This window comes from Dermacentor albipictus, chromosome 7, assembly GCF_038994185.2.
Source record: "Dermacentor albipictus isolate Rhodes 1998 colony chromosome 7, USDA_Dalb.pri_finalv2, whole genome shotgun sequence".
Taxonomy (NCBI): Eukaryota; Metazoa; Arthropoda; class Arachnida; order Ixodida; family Ixodidae; genus Dermacentor; species Dermacentor albipictus.
In genome coordinates this window covers 122609373-122629105 of record NC_091827.1, presented here as the reverse complement: position 1 = coordinate 122629105, position 19733 = coordinate 122609373, and the positions used below count along the sequence as shown (strand labels likewise).

Below are 19733 nucleotides of genomic sequence, written 5' to 3'. Positions count from 1 at the left end.
ATGGACGTGAAAGCACCTCCATCAGATATGAAGTTGTACACCCGCGCACATCAGGGTGCGACCTGTCGCGTGTGGCCCTGCGCGGCTTAGCCGTGTCTGGGAAAAGGGGGATCCTGGGGTCGGCTTCACATAGACGGCACCTCTATACTGACCTACCTTGAGGAAAGTGCCAGTCGCCTTTTTCTGTCTATCTCTCCTTAAATGTTCGTCTCTCTCCCCCACTCTTTCGTCTTTTCTGTCTTCTCTTTTCCATTTCCTCTCTCCTTGACGCCGAGGGTTAACCCTGTGTGGCTATCGAACCTTGGGTTCACCATATTTGGTTAAGGTGACCTCGTACGACTGGCGTCGAGCAGACTTGTATTCAAGCCAGCGCTGCTCCGCCATCACAACAGAAGGGACCGTCGACCTCCGGGCCGGTGGCCTAAAACGTCTCGTCTACTGAGACAAAGCCTTTACGTCAAACACAGCGCTCGCAAGAATGCGTGTCCAGCGCCTCGCAAGAGGAGATGGACACAACCAGCAGCCAGATGGCGCCACCAGCACCTAAGGAAGGGCGAGATTCTCGTGATCGCTCCAAGAAAGGCAAAGCTTGCGTCACGGCGCCTGCAAAAGGCGCGTGAGCTAATCTTCGTTTCTTAAACACACAACGCAGAGCACCTTTATCATAATGGAGACACAAATACTGCAATGGAATGTTAGTGGACTCATTCATAACCTCGACGACATTACAGAACTACTATACAAATACAATTCAAAGTTGCTGTGTGTTCAAATGCCACCTCTGAAAACTACGAAGACAAATTTTCTTCGTAATTACAGGATCTTCCAAAAAGACCGCGACGACGGTAACGTCTCCGGCGGTGTAGCCATAGTAGCGGACAACTCTGTAGCTTGCCGACACGTCACCCTTCAGACGCCCCTTGAGGCAGTGTCAGTTCGGGCCATTCTTTTGAATAAATTGGTCCCTGGATGTTCCATTTATATACCCCCAAACTAGCATCCAGAAAAAAACAGCCTTTTATAACTTCATTGATCAGCTTCCTGAGCCTTGCATACTTGTGGGAGATTTTAACGCTCATAACACGATGTGGGGAGACTCACGATGCGACGCCAGAGGTGGACTCATTGAAAATTTCCTTTTAACTTCCACTTCGTGCCTCTTCAATAAGAGGTAACCGACGTATTATAATCCACATCATAATTCATACTCGTCAATAGACCGCTCGATTGGCTCTGTTTCTATCTTCCCTGATTTAGAATTGTGCGTAATTAAAAATGCATTCGGAAGTGATTACCTTCCAGCAATCCTAACCTTGTACAACATGATTCCCCTCCGCATGCCTCTCGCTGGAAACTAGCCGAAGCTAATTGGAAATGTGTCAAGGAATCCACCTACATATCACTACACTTGAGAAGTACCTTTAGTATATATCATGACCAGTGGCGTAGCCAGAAATTTCCATAGGGGGGGGAGGGGGGGAGGAGGGCGCTCCTAACCAAATACAATGTAGAAGGTGCATTCGTTTTTCTCGGCCACCACTGCACCAAATTTGATTAGCTTTATTGAATTTGAAAGAAAAACGTGAATTCTACTGACTTCTGGTTTGGAATTTTTCATTTAGGTTGGTAATTCTTTATTAAAAATGGGTAAAAATCGCAAATTTCTAGAGAACGAAACTGTTACGTTTAAAACTCTAACTCAACAATGAAAAATAATATCACAATTCTGTGAATCGCACATAATAGTGCATCTACGAAGGAGAAAATGGATATGTTACACATAAATCTGAAAAAAATGTGTATTATGGAAATACGGCTTTTTCAGAATTCTTCTACACTACGTAACCAATTCACGTAAGACAGAAATTGACATATCAAATTTGTCTGCTTTGACTCTTATATTAGATGCGTTTACAGAACCGCGAGATCTGTTCTTGATGCAGAGCTATTAGTTTGTAAACGTCATGCTTCTATTCTTTCTCACTTTCAAATCTTTCAATATATTTTCAACAAAATTCAGGCCCTAAACCGAAATTCCGCTTCCAACAGATACTTGAATTGAACTTTCGCTATCAAGTGCAACAAATTTCATTAAACGCGATCCAGGGGATATCTCAGAAAAGCGTTTCTGCGTTTTACATGTATTTGAATAGGTAGCGTCGGAGTTGGGCCCGAGCTAAAGCTTCCTCTTAAACAATTTGTCGAAGGATCAAATACATGTATAATAACTGCATTGCCACGGCCAAAGATGCTGCAAACGAATTCTTGAACGCTACGCACTGTCAAAACAAGTAAAATATGTATTTCTTCATAAAAGAATATACTCTTATGTGACAAAATTGTGCCCAAAATAACTGATATCATTGCTTCCATGTTTTTGTCTATTTGATAAGCAAAGAAAAGATCACATGAGCTTTAGAAATATATCAGTTCGAAACCAGCAAAGCAGTGCATGCCACTGATGTAAAAAATGTAAAGGCCATGAAATGAACAAATTGAGAATACATATGTTAATGAAACTTTGTCGTTCAAGAACTTTGTTTACATTTTTGTACATACGGAACGGCCAGTGAAAAATCTCCATGCAGCTGCCATTTAGTCCAATGTATTACGCAGGAGCACCTGTCACCGGTCGTGTATCGTGAGTAATGGCACCGAAATTATTGTCCCTACAGTGAGCACGTATACAAAGCCGTTCTGCGAAATATACGAGGGCGAGTCAAATCAAAATGAGCCAATGCGAATATATGACGAGAGTGGTACTTTATTTAAAAGTAGTCTCCATAAGCATTTAGAGATTTATCTCACTGACTAACGAGTCACGTGATTCCCGTCTCATAAAACTCCTTGGGTTTCTACTTCAAAAAGTCTGCAACTGACTCTTTCACATCATCGTCCGACACGAATATGTTTTTTCATTTGTCCCAAAATGTGGAAGTCGCAAGGTGACAGGACTCAGCTGTATAGCTGGTGTTGCAGCGTTGGCCATTTGAACATTGCTAGTTTTGTATTAACCACATCAGTGACGTGGGGACAGGTATTGTCGTGGAACAATTAAACATTAACTGATGGTGTTTTACGTGCCAAAACCACTTTCTGATAATGAGCCATGCCATAGTGGAGGACTCCGGAAATTTCGACCCCCTGGGGTTCTTTAAATTGCACCAAATCTGAGTACACGGGTAATCTCGCATTTCGTCCCCATCGAAATGGGGCCGCCGTGGCCGGGATTCAATCCCGCGACCTCGTGCTCAGCAGCCCGACGCCATATCCAGGTCGTGGAACAAGATGACCCCATTCGTCAATTTTCCACGTCGTTTGTTCTTGATTGCGACATGCAGCCGATCCGGCGTTTCGCTATATCGGAAACGATTGATGGTCTCTCAGGGTTTAGCAAATTTGATCAGTAGGGGCCCCTGACGATCTAAAAAAAGTCAACACCACCTTTCCGCCGGAAATGACGGCGTTTGCTTTCTTTGTGGGGGGTGAATTTGATTGTTTCCACTGTAAGCTTTGCCGTCGTGCTTCAGGCTCGTAGTAGTGGCACCATGGCTCGTCCCCGATCACAATTGCAGACAAGAATTCGTCACCCTCATTGTGATACCGGATTAGATGACTCAAGGAAGCGCAGAACCGCCCCTTCTTATGATGGTGGTTCAAATTCTTGGGCATCCATTGCGCACACAAGAGCCGATAACCGAGATGTTCATGAATTATGTCGTGAACCGAACCGTGACTGATGTTCATGCATTCTGCCAGTGCATCGATGCTTATCCTCCGTTCTTGTCTCCTCAGCTCATCAACCTTTGCAATTTTGTTGGGGGTGATTGCACGATGGCTTTCGCCCGGTCTTGGATCGTCTTTAAAACTTTCACGTCCTTCTTTCAACCGTTTACTCCAACACTTCACAGTGGCCAATGGAATGTAATGTTCAACGTACACAATAGCCATACGGTGACTAATTTCATTTTGCGAAACACCTTCAGCTGTCAAAGACCTCAGGGCACCAGGCTGCTCAACTTCTGAAGCGTCCATTACATCACCCAACCATGTTCAACCCAGTTTATGAGAGTAATAAAGAACATTTAGCCGCACACCTGCGTGTTACTTTTGTAAATGAGAGATGCCTGTGTGCTACGCGCATGCCTCGCAGATAATGAACCGAACCGTTATTGCGCGGGATGGGTAGGCTCAATTTCACTTGACTCGCCCACGTTCATCAGAAATGCAAAGATACAATGGGATACACAAATAGGAAGATAGAGCTTGATAAAGGGCAAAAAATTGTCACTGGAAAGAAAGTTCACTGCACGTAAACACAAAACAACGCAACAAGATATATTTAATTATGCGTATAAGTCTCCAATAAATCTACGTACGTAAGAAAAAGTCACTGTGTATAATTTGTCAAAGAAGGCAAATAAACATGTTGCGCAATCACAAATTCAGTGAATTTTAAATACCGCCTCATTCCATCGAATCCCCCCGATGTATCGCGCGCGACGAAAGGCGGCACACTTGTTCCCCGCTCTTCTCCTTTGCGCACACAAGACTGAACCACCATTTTCGGCTCACGCATGCCACCCCCACCTCTCTACGCTTTCACTCACACATACAGTATGCGGCGCGCGGTCACGATGTTATCGCCCTTGGACTTCATACGAAACATGAGGACAACGGTGACAGCAGGAATGCGCCTGGAGTGTCCATATAATTGCTATCACAACAATATTATGAGAGTATCCGGCAAATGAAGCGTCCCGTGGCCGATTACCTTCCGCAAAACAAGAAGTAACAAAATCGAACTTTCACCATGCGACAAGTCGCTGCGCCGCAACAAGGTCTTCTTTTTTTTCCTTTTGGGCGGGGACACCGACATGAAAAAAAAACACAAAGGAGAGTAAGTTGGCCACAATCCAATGCCTACTTTGGGCACCTAATGTGGCTACCGAATGAATATCGAAGAAAACGTGAGACGCTTGGTCCAACGAGAACCATACCCATAGTGCTCGGCATTCTAAACCGGCGAGACAATATTTTCCAGAGAGGTTGCGCTCAAGCGAACGCGCTGCCAATCGGTCGAGTCCTCACAGTGATGGCGGTGAGCGATCATTTTTTTTTCTTTTTCTCGTCTGCTAGCGAGAAGGCGTCCAAAACTCTGCCAGGCAAAAATCCACTCGGCCAGAGAAAACCAAACGCACACCGAAGTGCGCCGCGCCGAGGTCGGGGCGACACGAGAAAAACGCATGCGCTCTGGCTGGCTCTGGCACCCCGCTGGTAGGGTCACGAGAATTTAAAAAATGAAGACGCTTAATGTGTCCTCGCAAATAAAAGTCAAGGTAGAAAAAAATAAATAAGAACGCAGTTGCCCTGGCTGACTTTAGTGTCTTGACACGGCCAAGCTGTGGCGCAGGTGAAAAGAACGTTAATATTTTTTCTGCGGCATGATGACACAAATGAACCATCAGAAAGCTTCGTCTCATCAGACCACGCTACGTGCTTTATCAACTTGTCTACTAGTGTGTTGATTCGGCTTGTCTCGTTGTATGTTCCGATGTACGACTATAGAAAAGTCAATACGCCTTTTGCGTCAAATGTTTATAACAACATTAAACCCCCAAACTTCCACAATTGAATATCTAAAGCACAAATTTGGAGATGTCAATGCATTTTTCACGTCAAAATTTTATGAGCGCTTTGTACCCATACAGTTTCAGAATTGACATCCATGCGCTCCGTAGATTCTGCGGCCTCAACGCGATCCCGCGGTGAGCCCGTTCGCCATCCAAACGACCTTGAAACTTTTTGCTCGGATGGGGCTGCTTGCGTTATGTGACTCCCGGTGCATGGGCGCTGCCGCAAAATCGAGCCCGAGTTAGCAATGTTCGCAGAGAAATGTCTTTACGAGCATGAAAAAGACATTCTAGACAAAATCCAGAATGATTTCTGGCGCCGGAGGTTGCTTTGGTCGACGGTGCATGGACAGCGCGAAAAATTTTCGTAGGGGGGGGGGGTTGCTGAAGCCCCATAAGCCCCCCCCCACCTCATGGCTACGCCTCTGATCATGACGTATCATATTTTTCCGCTTTAACCATTGACGCAGCAGAAAAGCTCATCCCTCAAACAAGTGGAACTTCATTGAAAAAATGGGTTCCCTGGCAGAATCACGATTGCAGAGAGGCAGGGATGAGACCAAATAAAGCTTGGGGAAAACTACGTGAATATCCTGCGGTCGAAAATTTATTACAATATAAACAGGTCAAATCCCAGGGAAGAAAAACGCGACTACAAGCAAAAGGGCAAGTTGTCAGAGTTTTTTTGTTTTCTCTCAGATATATATCCATATACTCAAGAGGCTGAAGTATGGGACGGCCTTAGGAGGCTAAAGGGGCAAGAAATTCATCCGTTGCCCCTATTAAACGATGAAAGGAACAGCTTGGAAGATTCAGCTGACGCCCTTGTGGAACATCTGAAGCGCGTTTCCTGTTCTAATCATTATTCCGAGGCATTCCTAAAGCAAAAACAAATAGTAGAATGCGAGGCCATCGACCGCAAATGCAGATAGAACGAATTCTGTAACCTTCATTTTAAAATTGCCGAGTTGACAGCCTCCTTGGCTGCATGTCAGAACTGTGCACCTGGACCTGACATGATCATGTGCGACATGCTTAAACATCTCCACAGCGATACTCAAACAACGCTACTCTCACTTTTCAATGCTATACGGGGTGTAAGGTACTTTCTACTTAGTGGATAGAATCCCTTATCGTTGCGATCCTGAAACAAGGCAGACCCCACATTAGTAATATGTTACCACCCAATTGCCTTTACAAGTTGCATATACAAGCTTTCTGAAAAATAATAAACCGTCGCCTTATTGGCCTCGAGCTCCACCACTGGAAAAGCTGGCGCCACCGTCGGCGTGACGTGCTAGGAGGGATCACGTGGACATAGCGGCCACGTCGGCTGCTTCGGGCGCGCCGAAGCGAGCTGAAAACGAGTTTAAATTCCCTCGTACGCTGCGGTTTTCATTTAGTGGCGAAATTTTCCCGCTTCGAGTGTCTCCTTTACAACGCTTGAAAGCACTACAATAGGTAGTGGCTGCCTTTGAAGGCGCGCAACATGGCAGGCTACTGCTCGGTGCCGCAGGGCCGGACGCACGTAACGGAGGCCGGTGTCGGCCTTATTCACACGTAGCCGCAGGACAAGAAGCTGTGTGAAGCTTGGCTCGCGAAACATAAAACCGGCAGTCATCGGCTACAACTCGGGTATGCAGCAAGCACAGACGCGAGGAAGATTTCTGCCACGGCGCCCGGTCTGCGATGTTCTGGAAACGCGCACTGAGACGCTCGCCTGAGTCCGCAGCTCGACTAATGTCATGACGGTCTGGTCTATGAACTTGTCGATACTATAGATACTGGCAAGTTCAGTGGAGTGGAAAGGCAGCGGTAAGAAGCACATTTAAAGAAAGCGTGGCATGTGGTCATGTTTGCGTTATGATTTAATGCACTGGATTACAAAAAAGGAGCAGCGAGAAATTGCACGCTGAGAACGCCGATAAACATACAGTGCGACGCAACTCGAGAAATAGTATTGAAAGTTCAAAGAATTTAGAAGAAAAAAAAGATTGCATCGTCGCGACGGCAGATCACAGTCCCCGTAGGCGTCGAAGTCTCTACAATGAAATTATTTTTGAACAGCTCTGATAGCGCCCACGCAACAATGGTTGCCTGTATACTGTCAAATGCTCATATTCTGCGGCCTAAAGCTCATGGCACGGTGCGAAAACGCGCGCGCGGAGAAAGCGAAACAGTGCGTGGACAAGTATGCAGATGCGCAGTCGGTCGCTGCGAATCTGCGCGATCGCTGCATTGAGGCTTCATTCTATTACGCTCCATTTAGTTATACAAACACTATAACAACATATTTCACATAGTTTGCTCTCAGCGTTTACCTACCTTTCACGCAAGAAGCCGGTTCGGGAGACTCCATCGCGGCGACCGCGCGCAGTGGCGTTCACTGTACGTATTCGGTAAAGAGATATCGTCTGTAAACGATTGTGTGCTTTCCAGCTTGCCCAAGATTATTATTTAGACAGTAAGAAACTTCTCTCGTTTCGAAAGTACTTACAGAAATGTCCGGGAGAGCTCGCGCGTGGTGTTTTCAGTGAGCGCTGACAGCAAAACCTATGAGGAGCGCGCCACGTGATCCCTCATACTACGGCAGCGAGGCGCTTCCGATAGAGGGCGACTCCGTAACTCCTCGCCGCCAATAGACTTCCTTGACTCAAACTTCTTCATCCATATCAGTGTGGTTTTAGAGAAGGACGTGCTACAACCGACCATCTGGTGCGTACTGAAAGACATTCGCGATGCCTTCGTAGATAAACAATCCTTCTTATCCGTGTTTCTCGATATGGAAAAGGCGTACTGTACAACTTGGCGTTACGGAATCCTGTTCAACGTGTCCGTGCTGGGCATCCATGGCAATATTGTTACGGGGAAGTTGGGAGTACATAAAGACTGAATTTACAATATATGTACAGGATGAGTCAGAATAGATAAGATGGCTGACCACCAACAATACGCAGCAGCCAGCCTCTCGCGATCTTCTTCTTCGTCTCTCACCATTCAGAAACAGGGCCCCCGGGTCGTAAAGCGCCGTCTCGGTGCATGGTGGGCGAAGATTTGCGAGGGAAATATGCCTTCAGCTGCGAAACATGCACGACGTCAGCAGGCGTCGGACTTGTGGATGCATCAAACTGCAGCGGCGAAATCTCGTAATTTACGTCGTTCACTTGGCGTAGGACTTCATAAGGCCCTGTGTAGCGAAAGAGAAGCTTCTGGGAGAGACCGACCCGACGACGTGGTGACCAAAGGAGCACCTGGCGCGAACTTAACATCGCGATGACACCTGTCATAACGCTGTTTTTGTATGTGTTGCGAGGCTAATAAACGAGATCGGGCGACTTGACGTGCCATGTGAGCACGATCGATGATTTCCCGATCGTACTCAGTTCAACATGTGGCACAGAAGGGAGGATGGTGCCAAACGGCAATGTGGGGTAAGGAACATACAAAAGAGAAAAGGGTGAATATTCTGCGGTGTCATGTCGGGACGAGTTATACGCGAACGTCACGTAGGCCAGCGTGGCGTCCCAGTCGCGGTGATCGTTGGAGACGTACATCGACAGCATCTCTGTGATTGTTCGGTTGAGTCTTTCCGTAAGACCGTTCGTTTGTGGGTGGTAGGCGGTGGACAGCTTGTGCTCAGTGGCAGAAGAGCGAAGAAGGTCGTCCACAACTTGAGAGAAGAACAAGCACCCACGGTCTGTAAGTAACTGTCGAGGTGCGCCATGGTGGAGAGTAACGTCATGAAGTAGAAGATCGGCGACGTCAGTTGCGCAACTAGTCGGCAGCGCCTTTGTTATCGCGTAACGTGTCGCGTAATCAGTAGCGAAAGCAATCCACTTATTCCCTCTAGTGGTCATCGGAAAAGGGCCAAGCAGGTCAAGGCCTACGCGAAAGAACGGTTCAGAGGGGACTTCAATTGGATGGAGTCAGGTGGCAGGGGGGGTTTCTTCCGACGCTGACACAATTCGCAAGTTGGGACGTAACGACGCACAGAGCGGTACAGACCCGACCAGAAGAACCGGCATCGTACGTGGTCGTATGTACGCAAAACTCCAAGGTGTCCCGCCGTCGGTGCATCATGAAGTTGTTCGAGAGCGATGGATCGCAGATGACGAGGAAGGACAAGGAGCAATTCAGGGCCGTCAGGGTTCATACTGCGGCGGTAGAGGATGCCGTCGTGCAGCACGAACATGTTGCACGTGCTGTCAGTGCAGCCAGATTGCACTCCGGCGATGATGGACAGTAAGTAGTTGTCGCGTTGTCGTTTAGCGCGCATGTCGGCCATGGCAGTAAAAGCCATCACGCAGGTCACCGGGTCATGCGCAGCAGGATCAAGGGGATTCACGGGATGACGAGAGAGTGAGTCAACGTCCTTGTGGAAGCACCCAGTCTTGTAACTGACAATGAATGAAAATTCCTGGAGCCGCAAAACCCAGCGACCAAGCCATCCTGTCGCGAAGTTGGCGATAACCCAAACTAAAGCCAAGCGCTACCGCTCGCTGATCGAGTAATTTCTCTCGGCAGGTGACAGAAGCCTGCTGGCGTAAGCTGTCACGCACTCGGTACCATTCTGTGTTGTTGGACGATAACAGCGCCGATGCCATTGCCACTTTCGTCAGTGTGGACTTCAGTCGGTACAGACGGATTGAAGTGGGCAAGTGCTGGTGGGGTGGCCAGAAAACCGATGAGGGCGGCGAACGCGTGAGTCTGCTACGGGCCCCATGAGAATGGCCTGTTCTTTTTCAGAAGATCTGTCAAAGGCCGAGCAATGTTGGTGAAGTTTTTCACGAAACGGCGAAATTAAGACTACAGGCCGACGAAGCAGCGTACGTCAGAAGCAGAACGTGGCACAGGGAAACTGCGTACGGCGCGAGCTTCATCCTGATCTGGTTGAACACCGAATGCGTCGACGAGATGTCCCAACACGGTAATCTGATGGCGCCCGTAATGACGCTTCGTGGAGTTCAGCTGGGGGCCGGTTTTTCGGAAGACAGCGAGAATTTCAGCGAGTCGGGAAATGAGGCTGCCGAACGTGGAAGTGAAAACAGTAATTTCGTTAAGGTAACAAAGATAGGTGGTCCATTTGTAGCCTCCCCACAACAGAGTCCATCATACGTTCAAATGTCGCAGGAGCATTGCATAGGCCAAAGGGCATGACTTTGAACTGATATAAGCCATCCGACGTGATGAAGGCCATCTTCTCCCGGTCCGTTTCATCAACTGAAATCTGCCAGTAGCTCGATCGAAGATCGATGGACGAGAAGTATTTAGCTCCGTGCAAACCGTCTAAGGTGTCATTGATGCGTAGGAGTAATTGTGCGTCTTTTCGGGAGATCTTGTTTAAGTGGCGATAGTCGACGCAAAAACTACAGGTACTATCTTTCTTTTTCACAAAGACGACAGGCGAAGCCAAAGGACTGTATGATGGCTCGATGACCCCATTGGGGAGTATTTTGTCCACTTCTGATTGGATGACTCGACGTTCAGCATGCGATACACAATACGGACGCCGACGAACAGGATTCGTGTCTCCAGTGTTTATACGTTGGTGAACAATAGATGTTTGGCCTAAAGGCTTGTCGCCGAAATCAAAGATGTCACTGTACGATTCAAGTAGGACACGTATGTCCATGGCCTGTGCCGAGGTGAGGTCAGGTGCAACCACTTTCGCGACGTCATCCGTTAAGGAACCAGAGCTGTGAGCTGCAATTGGCGCTAATAAACCACTCTCGGCATTCAAACTCTCAATGTCCAATTCGGAACTACTAGAAACGCTGGCCAAGAACATGCCGACCGGAATAACTTGAGGGCACAGGCTGAAATTGAGAAGCGGCAGAATGACGACGTTATTAGTACCCATGACCAGTGTATGTGGAACAGCAATGTTCCGGTTCAAAACGACGTCGATTATGGGGCAAAGCACATATTCACCGCCAGGAACGTGTGGATGAGCGGTCAAAGTGACGTATCTAACTGCCTCGGGTGACAGACGCACATCGTAAAGTGAGCACAAGTGCGCTAAGGCGGTGCTCGGCGCATCGGCGACTTGAGGCAGTTCTGACTGAAGAACGCCGGTCGCGCAGTCGATCAGAGTAGAATGAGTGGATAAAAACTCAAATTCAAAAATAATGTCGTGCGGGCAGTTGTCGATCACAGCAAAGAGAACAGAAGTAGAGCGGCCGGCTATAATCGCGCGGTACATATTCCAAGAACAACCAGCACGCCACCATCGGCCACACGAAGCACTGGGGTAGCTGCTGGGGTGAGGACCTTCTTTACACGTCCACGTAAGCTAGCACTCATCACTGAAACGTGGGCTCGAGGTCAACGAGTGCTTGGACAGGTAAGCCGTCTATTTGAACGACAATTACGCTTCTCCTTGTGGGCACAGACAAAGGATTTGCTGCAGTAGTAAGCAAGCAATGCAGCACCTCCTTCAAGGGCTGCATTTCTTAGTTTTCCGAAAGGGTGTGGCCAAAAGTCACAGGGGACGAAAGGCGACGTGGCAGCGGCGAACGGGAAGATTGGCGACGCTTTTGCGGTGAGCGAGACTGATGTCCGCGTGGTGATGGTGAGCGACTGTACCGCGTGTTCCTAGCAGAGTTGTCGACGCTGTTAGACTCGGCTGTGCGAAACATTGCGGACATTTCCATCAAAACAGTTCAGGTTGGTCGGCGTGCAAGGTGTTGAGGGCCACGAGTTGCGACAGTACCGCGCGACATGACCAATGCGGCGACAGGTGAAACATATCGGCCGCTCGTCCGCACTTTTCCACTCAGTCTTGTGGCGATAACGTGGAGAGAAGCGTCGGGGTGGAGGGAAAATTGTAGAAGGGCGTTCGTTAGCTCTTGGATTGGCGATAGCACATACAGAATGTAATCCGATGTTTTCAAGTTCCTGGCGAACGATGGCTTGTACGAGGGGAACCGAAAAAGTGGTAGCATCAGGGCTGCGTGAACAGAAAGCTGAGGGCGCCATCGCATCTAGTTCTCGTTGAACGATTCGCACCACGTCCTCTGATGGCGACGCATGCTGCTGTGTGGGTTTTTCTTCAACGTCGGCGTTGCGGCCGTATTGGGAAGTCTGGCGAATGGTTGCAAGACGCGTCGGCATTTTGCCTGCTCGAATCGTCGGCACTCTTTAATGATGACGTCAACTGTAGAACAGCTTTTGCACATGAGCAGATTAAAGGCGTTGTCAGCAATGCCCTTAAGCACGTGCCCGACCTTCAGAGCTTCTGTCATCTCGCGATCGGCTTTACGACAAAGTGCGAGCACGTCCATGATGTACGAGACATGTGAGTCCGTGGGGTGATTGGGCACGGGAGGCCAGTTTCTGCTTTGCGGCACTTTTACGGCCGGCCCGTTTGCCAAACAACCCTGTAAACTTACCTTTGCATTGGTCCCAGCTGGTTAGCTCCTCTTCGTGGCTTTCGTACCACACCTTTGCCGTGTCCCTTAGGTAGAACAGGTTAGCAAGCGAAAGTATTGGGTCCCATCTGTTGATTCCACTCACGCGTTCATACATGACCACCCACCATTCAACGTTGGCGCCATTGGTCCCACAGAAATATCCAGGATCCTTGGGTTGCACAACGAGAACCGAAGGCGACAGCGACGTAGCTGGCGACGGTGACGTAGGAGGCGGCAACGACGTTGATCCCGCGTGCTTACCGTCATTCATGGTGCGGACGGTGATGCGACGTCGATTGCGGAGCTCCGTTTCCAGCCGTGGTACCCCGCACCTCCCACCAATATGTTACGGGAATGTTGGGTGCATATAAAGACTGTATTTATAATATATATACAGGACGAGTCAGAGTAAATAAGGTGGCTGACGACCAACAATACGCAGCAGCCAGTGTCTCGCGATCTTCTTCCTCTCTCTTCTTTCATCCTTCCGTAACAACATCTTAAATATAATAGAAAGCTGCCTACACAACCGTACATTCCGGGTGAAAATGGGTAATGCACTGTCGCGTCGATTTATACAAGAAAGTTATGTACCCCAGAAAGGCGTACTCAGTTGCACACTCTTTATCGTTAATTACAAAGAAGGCGCGAAATAAAAGAACAGACGAAGGAAGGACACATGAGACAACCACGTAGGCGCACTAACAACTGAGTGTTTTATTTCTTGGCATAGGAATATATAGCTGCTGTCAAGGATCAAAGCAACAAGAAGAAACAGGGCCGTCATCTGCATCGCACAAGGAAGCCACGATACAGAATAACTTCTAAGTGTCGCTCCCAGATACTCGCCCACCAGCACGTGCTCAGTGACTTTATCGTTAAGATGAACACACTCCGTGCCTGATTACCAGCGGCTATATTTTGTTCCGTCTATGTGGACGACATACGTATAGGCTTCAAGTCTTGTAACCTCGCAGTGTGCGAGCGACAAGTACAGCAGGGCTTGACTAGGTGTCTAAGTTGACAAACGAAAATGGATTTAAAATGAAGCCCCACAAATGTTCTTCTGTTCTTTTTACAAGAGAGGCCTGGTTCCAGATCCGTGCGTGAAACTGTGTTGACAGCAAATACCTATCAACAATGAGCACACATTCCCAGGTTTAATAATTGACTCTAAGCTTACTTTCATCTCACATATATCTAAAAGCGAAATGTCTAAAAACAATGAACTTACTGAAAACACTATCTCACACAACATGGGGTAGCGACAGTAAGTGTGTAATGAATATTTACAAGTGCTTTGGTTAGGCTATTGTGCCAAAGTATACATCTCTGCTGCTCCGAGCGCACTAAACATGCTGGATTCAGTCCACCATCTGGGTATCTGCCTGGCCACAGGCACCTTCAGAACAAGCCCTATTTAAAGCTTATGTGTAGAATAGAAGGAGTGGTCACTCCATCTACAAAGATCATACATTAGCTTCACATATTTCCTTAAAGTGCACTCTAATCTTGAACATTCGTGTTCTAAAATCATTAACGACTTGACGTGCAGTGCTATTTTCCGTAATTGACTCTCTGTGAGAGAGCCTTCTTCACTGGGTGTGAGGGAGCTTAGCATGGAAATGGATGTCACACTCTTAAAATCGCTTAATGCCTCCAGCGAAGCAGCTACCGTCATGGGAGTGGCAGGTCATTGAATGTGATATATATATCGTAAGAGTTACAAAACACGCCCCAGAGCTCGAAATTCGATTTTATTTCTATGAACACCAGTCGAAATACTCTTGTTCTGAATTCTACACCGATGCATCACAGTCGCATGCTGGCGTGTCTTACGCTGCTGTTGGTCCCGCTTTCTCTGCATCAGGTGTATTGAACCCCCATACAAGTATCATTGCTGCAGAAATATATGCAGTACTGTCTGCGGTTAAAAAAATAGAGAAATTAAGATTGGAGAAAACAATAACATTTACGGACTCACTAAGTGTTGTAAAAGCACTAATGCCATTACGAAAACACAGAAATCCTGTTTTTATTGAGCTTTACTCTCACATGTGCAATATTTATTCATCTCGAAGAGATGTGACAGTATGCTGGCTTGCTGGCTATAGATGCATCCAGGGTAACATGCTAGCACACCAAATGGCCACATCAATTACATAGCATGCTATTAATCCTACTGCATCTATTCCTACCCCATATCTCAAGCCTTTGCGAACGAAACTGCGCAGCCACTGGTAACGCTTATGGGACGTTGAAAGAAATACTAAGCTCCACTTGATTAAGCCAAAGTAGGTTTCTGGCCCTCCGATACAAAACCAGGCAGAAATTATATCCTATTCTGTCGACTCAGAATAGGACACACATATGTTACTTATAATTTTCTATTGACTGGCAATGAACCTCCAACCTGTGGTAGATGTGGTCAGAGGCTCACCGTCGTCCACGTCCTCGTGGAGTGTCTGGAAGCCGAAAGAGAAAGAAGTAAACATTTTCTTCTAGCATACCGTTATTGTCTCCCTCTCCATCCCGGTATGTTTCTTGGAAAAGAACCCCTTTTTACCACCATATCTGCCCTAGGTTTTTTGAACGATGTGTCTTGCATTTTAATAGCCCAATAGTTTCGTAGTGCATCCTGTCTCCAGAGGGTGCAGCTGTGATAGTAGTCCTTGTATTGCACACGCCATGAGGTCCTCGCGCTTCAAGAGCCGGCAGTAGTGAGTTTTTGAAGTTTTAGCATGTGACCAATTTTAACACATTGTAATTATTTCAGAACTTATCTTTCGCGTCTTTGACATTCTTCATAGTCATTGTCATAATTTTATTACATGTAAATCCTACGCGCTATACTCTTTTAGGCCCATTACGTCTTTTAGGCCCCATTACAGCCCTGTCACATCCATTGCTCGTAATTTATCGCTTTACTTTGGACTCATTACCACGGGCCGGGCGCTCTTTGGTCATACTTGGCCCTTGCGCCACAAGACACTATATTCATCATTCATCATATGAAGCTGTAGTGAAGATCAAGAACACAGTACCAAAACTGTGAATCGCGAAAATAACTTTTTATTGTGCGAACCTGAGCCCAGGTCAAACACAACGACAGTGGCGAGACGCAGTCGGCAATCGCCAAAAATTAATTGTGCGAAATAAGCGCGTCTGCTTTTGAAGATTACTAGTCGAATGTTGCAGGGTATTCGCTGGTGCTCACCTGCTTTCCAGAAACTGCTGCACAATTCGCGCCGTGTGTATAATCTGATTATACAAGGTTTGGCGTACACAACATACACAACAGACAGAAGCAATTATATTATTCGACTAAATTCCAAATCATGGAGGTGCATCTTGCGCTGAGCGAAAACGTTAGGTTGTTAGATGTTGAAACGTATTCCCCAAGAAAAGTATAACAAATTGCTGGCCAGCCCCGTAATCGAGAGTAGATGTAAGCATGAAATGGCTACCGGCAAAGCAGATTGACTGGATATGATACTAGCCATAATCTTAAACTTGGTGTAGCGCATGCTCGCAATGGCACATCCCACCACACCGCACCGCACCATGCCATACTGCGCACTGGTTGATGTGGATGTAACTGCTTCCTATCACAGACCGTGGCAGGAAACAATTGCGTTTATGAGGCGTCTTTTGCTGCCATGTGGTGCCGCCGCCTTCAGCTGCTTTCCTTCTTCCAACAGTGCAGCGCGCTCAGCGTCTATAGCTACTTTGAAAGCGAAGCTTTCTTCGCCTCTTTCTTCGACGTTCCCGCCGCCGCCGCCGCCGCCGCCGCCGCTGCTGCTGCTGTTGCGGCCACGCCGTTAACGCTGGCCACATCGGGACCTAGTTGAGGCGCACGCCACTAACGCCGGCCGCGTCGCGGCATGGTTGAGATGTGGCCACGTCACACAAACATAAAAGGCATACGCTGCCGGTGTTTTGTCCCATGACATTCGTTTATGAGCTGTCATTCTCGAAATTCCGAGGAATACCGTTCTAAAGAATGTAAGACAAGTTATGCCCCACGTGGAGTGCCTGTGTGGTTGTGGTTCAGAATGATTATTTGCCAAGCGACGCCCGCGGCGTCGACTCCGCATTTTCTGCGACACGGGGTCCTTTATGCTATCTCATTACTACATGATAGGAGTGTGGCTCAAAGGGAAGACGACTAGATAAGCTCGTGTCAACATTTACGCCACGTCGCATGTGCACAATGCTCCCTGGACTCCATAACTAGGCGTGACCACCCACACATGCAGTGCAGGGGCTGCCACGCTTGTCTCCGTGCTCACCCGCAACAGGAACGACAGTACAGGGAAGGGGTAATGAGAATGTTAGCGAGGGAAAAGAGAGAGAAAGAGGAGGCAGTTTTGTTAGCTACAACGCTACAGCCCAGAACGGCGCCGAAGGGCCGAAGGAGACGAAGGCTCGCATAAAGCGTCGAGCGGAGCAAGAACAACAAACACAAGCACAGCTGGCAAGATAACATATCACATCACGTCACGACTGTCGTATGCCGTCAATATATCACCGCCAAACAACCTCAATGAACGCAAACAGCAGACGAAGCTTCGCTTACATCGATTTCCACAGTGCGTGGGATCTGCATATTTTTTTGTTTTATCTTTTTGCGCCGCACGTTCTTGACGCTGCTCGACGTCGTCGTCTTCCATTGAGCACGTAGTTCACTTCCTCCCAAGCAATCTGTTGTCCTCTTCTTTCCCTTCTTCCACCACGGCACTGTTTCGCGGACTTCACACATGACACCGACACAAAAAGCCTCCAATTCACTCCTTTGGTACACCTGACTCCAGGTTTGATCACAATCACATGGACATCGTTGGCACGCTACCACCATCCCGTGGTCTTCGCTATATTCTTACTTGTGTAGACTGTTATACCCGCTGGCCTGAAGCATTTCTTCTCATTGACATAACGGTACTTACAGTGGCTTCCGCGTCTGTTAGTGGCCGGATCACCGATGCGCTAGCGTTGGTACGACCAATCGCGGTCGACAGTTCCGATGTGATCACTTCCATGAACTCACGTTGGCATCCGCCATATTCATACTATCGCGTGTCGCCAATCGGCAAATGTAACAGTTCAGCGCCTTCATGGTCAACTTAAAGTCGCCTAGATGGCCCACCAGGCTCGCTCTTCTTTGGCTGAAAACCTTCCTTTCGTCCTGTTAGGCGTGCGCACGTCTATCAGGAAGACTTCGGCAGCACGGATGCGGAGCTGGTCTATGGCGCAACGTTGCGTTTGCCGGATAAATTTTTCGCAGCAGCTACTGTCGACAGGCCCGAACCAGAACCCATATTCAGCAGCTGCGCTTCCTGCTTGCACGCTTCGTCCTTACCCTATTAGGGTTGCATCCCCAAGTAATGTTTTTTGTCATCAAAGCTATACCTACAGCGAGCCACGTTATCGCACGGCGTGAAGGCATCCGACCATCGCTTACGGCTCCATAAGACTGCCCCTTCAAGGTACTCCAGCGGACAGAAAAAACCCATCGACCCCAACGGACGTGTAGAAGTCGTGCCGGTGGACAGGGTCAAAGCAGCCTACCTAGCGACCACGCCTTCGTGATCCGATTTCAACTTCACAACCGCTGATACGGCGGACCTATCCAATCGCCTGGCATCAAAGGAAGTTAGAACTGCTGCTGTTGCCTAGACGCGTTGGCTAATACCTGCCCCGACCTAACGTACGTTAGAAGAGCAAAACAGGTCGAATGGGAAAACTTGCTGGAGAACCTAGGCAGCGATCATTACGTACTGAAGATAACTATAGAAGCCGAGAACATCAAGAGAAAGATTGGCACAGCCCACATAACGGACTGGGACGCCTTTCGGAAGAACAGTAAACACATGAAGGGGGAGATTACTTCAATAGAAGAATGGTGCCAACAGCTACAGCAACTACAAAAACAATACACGCAAGAAATAGAACGGAACAAACACCGGAAGTGGACTCGCGGCTCCTCAAGCTATGGAAGGCGAGACGCGGGCTCACCAAGAGATGGAAAAAACAGAGGCTAAATAAGAAGCTAAAGAAGAAGATTGACCTCAGCACAGCCAAAGCGTGGCGAATACTTAAGGCACTCATGGAGCCAACCAAAACCAAATCTATGAGCAACAGGGCACTTCAGAAACTCGTCCAACAATATGAGGGACAAGACGAGGAATTATTAGAGGAAGTCCGAATCAAATGTTATTTATGGCCGGGACAAGCCGCAAGAATACGAAGAGGTCTACCAGGGAACGGAGAACCCGGAACTCGACAAGCCAATTACAAGAGGAGAGGTGGATGCCGCCATGAGAGCAGTCACCAAAAACACGGCAGCAGGAGCCTATAAAATTAAGAACTCCGTCATCCGCAACCTCAGCGATGAAGCGGTGGCGCAACTCACGGACTACCTCATAAGCAGTCGGAAGCGGGCACGGTACCAAAAGAATGGAAGCACGCGAAGTGGTCATGATACCCCAACTCGGCAAGAAGCTACAGATAGAAAACTTGCGGCCCATCTCACTAACCTCGTGTCTCGGCAAGCTTTACAAAAGAGTGGTCACCAGAAGAATACAGCGACACCTAGAAGACAACGAACTGTACCCCCACACCATGTTTGGCTTCCGGGCGAACCTGTCAACACAGGATGTCTTGCTGCAAATAAAGGAAGAGATCCTTA

General features: G+C 48.0%; 1 protein-coding gene across 5 annotated transcripts in view; it reads left to right on the top strand.

Annotated features, from left to right (window-relative positions):
- LOC139047605 (probable chitinase 2) overlaps positions 1-19733 on the top strand; it is a 343683-nt gene that overhangs the window by 154582 nt on the left and 169368 nt on the right. The gene's annotated exons all lie outside the window — the stretch shown is intronic.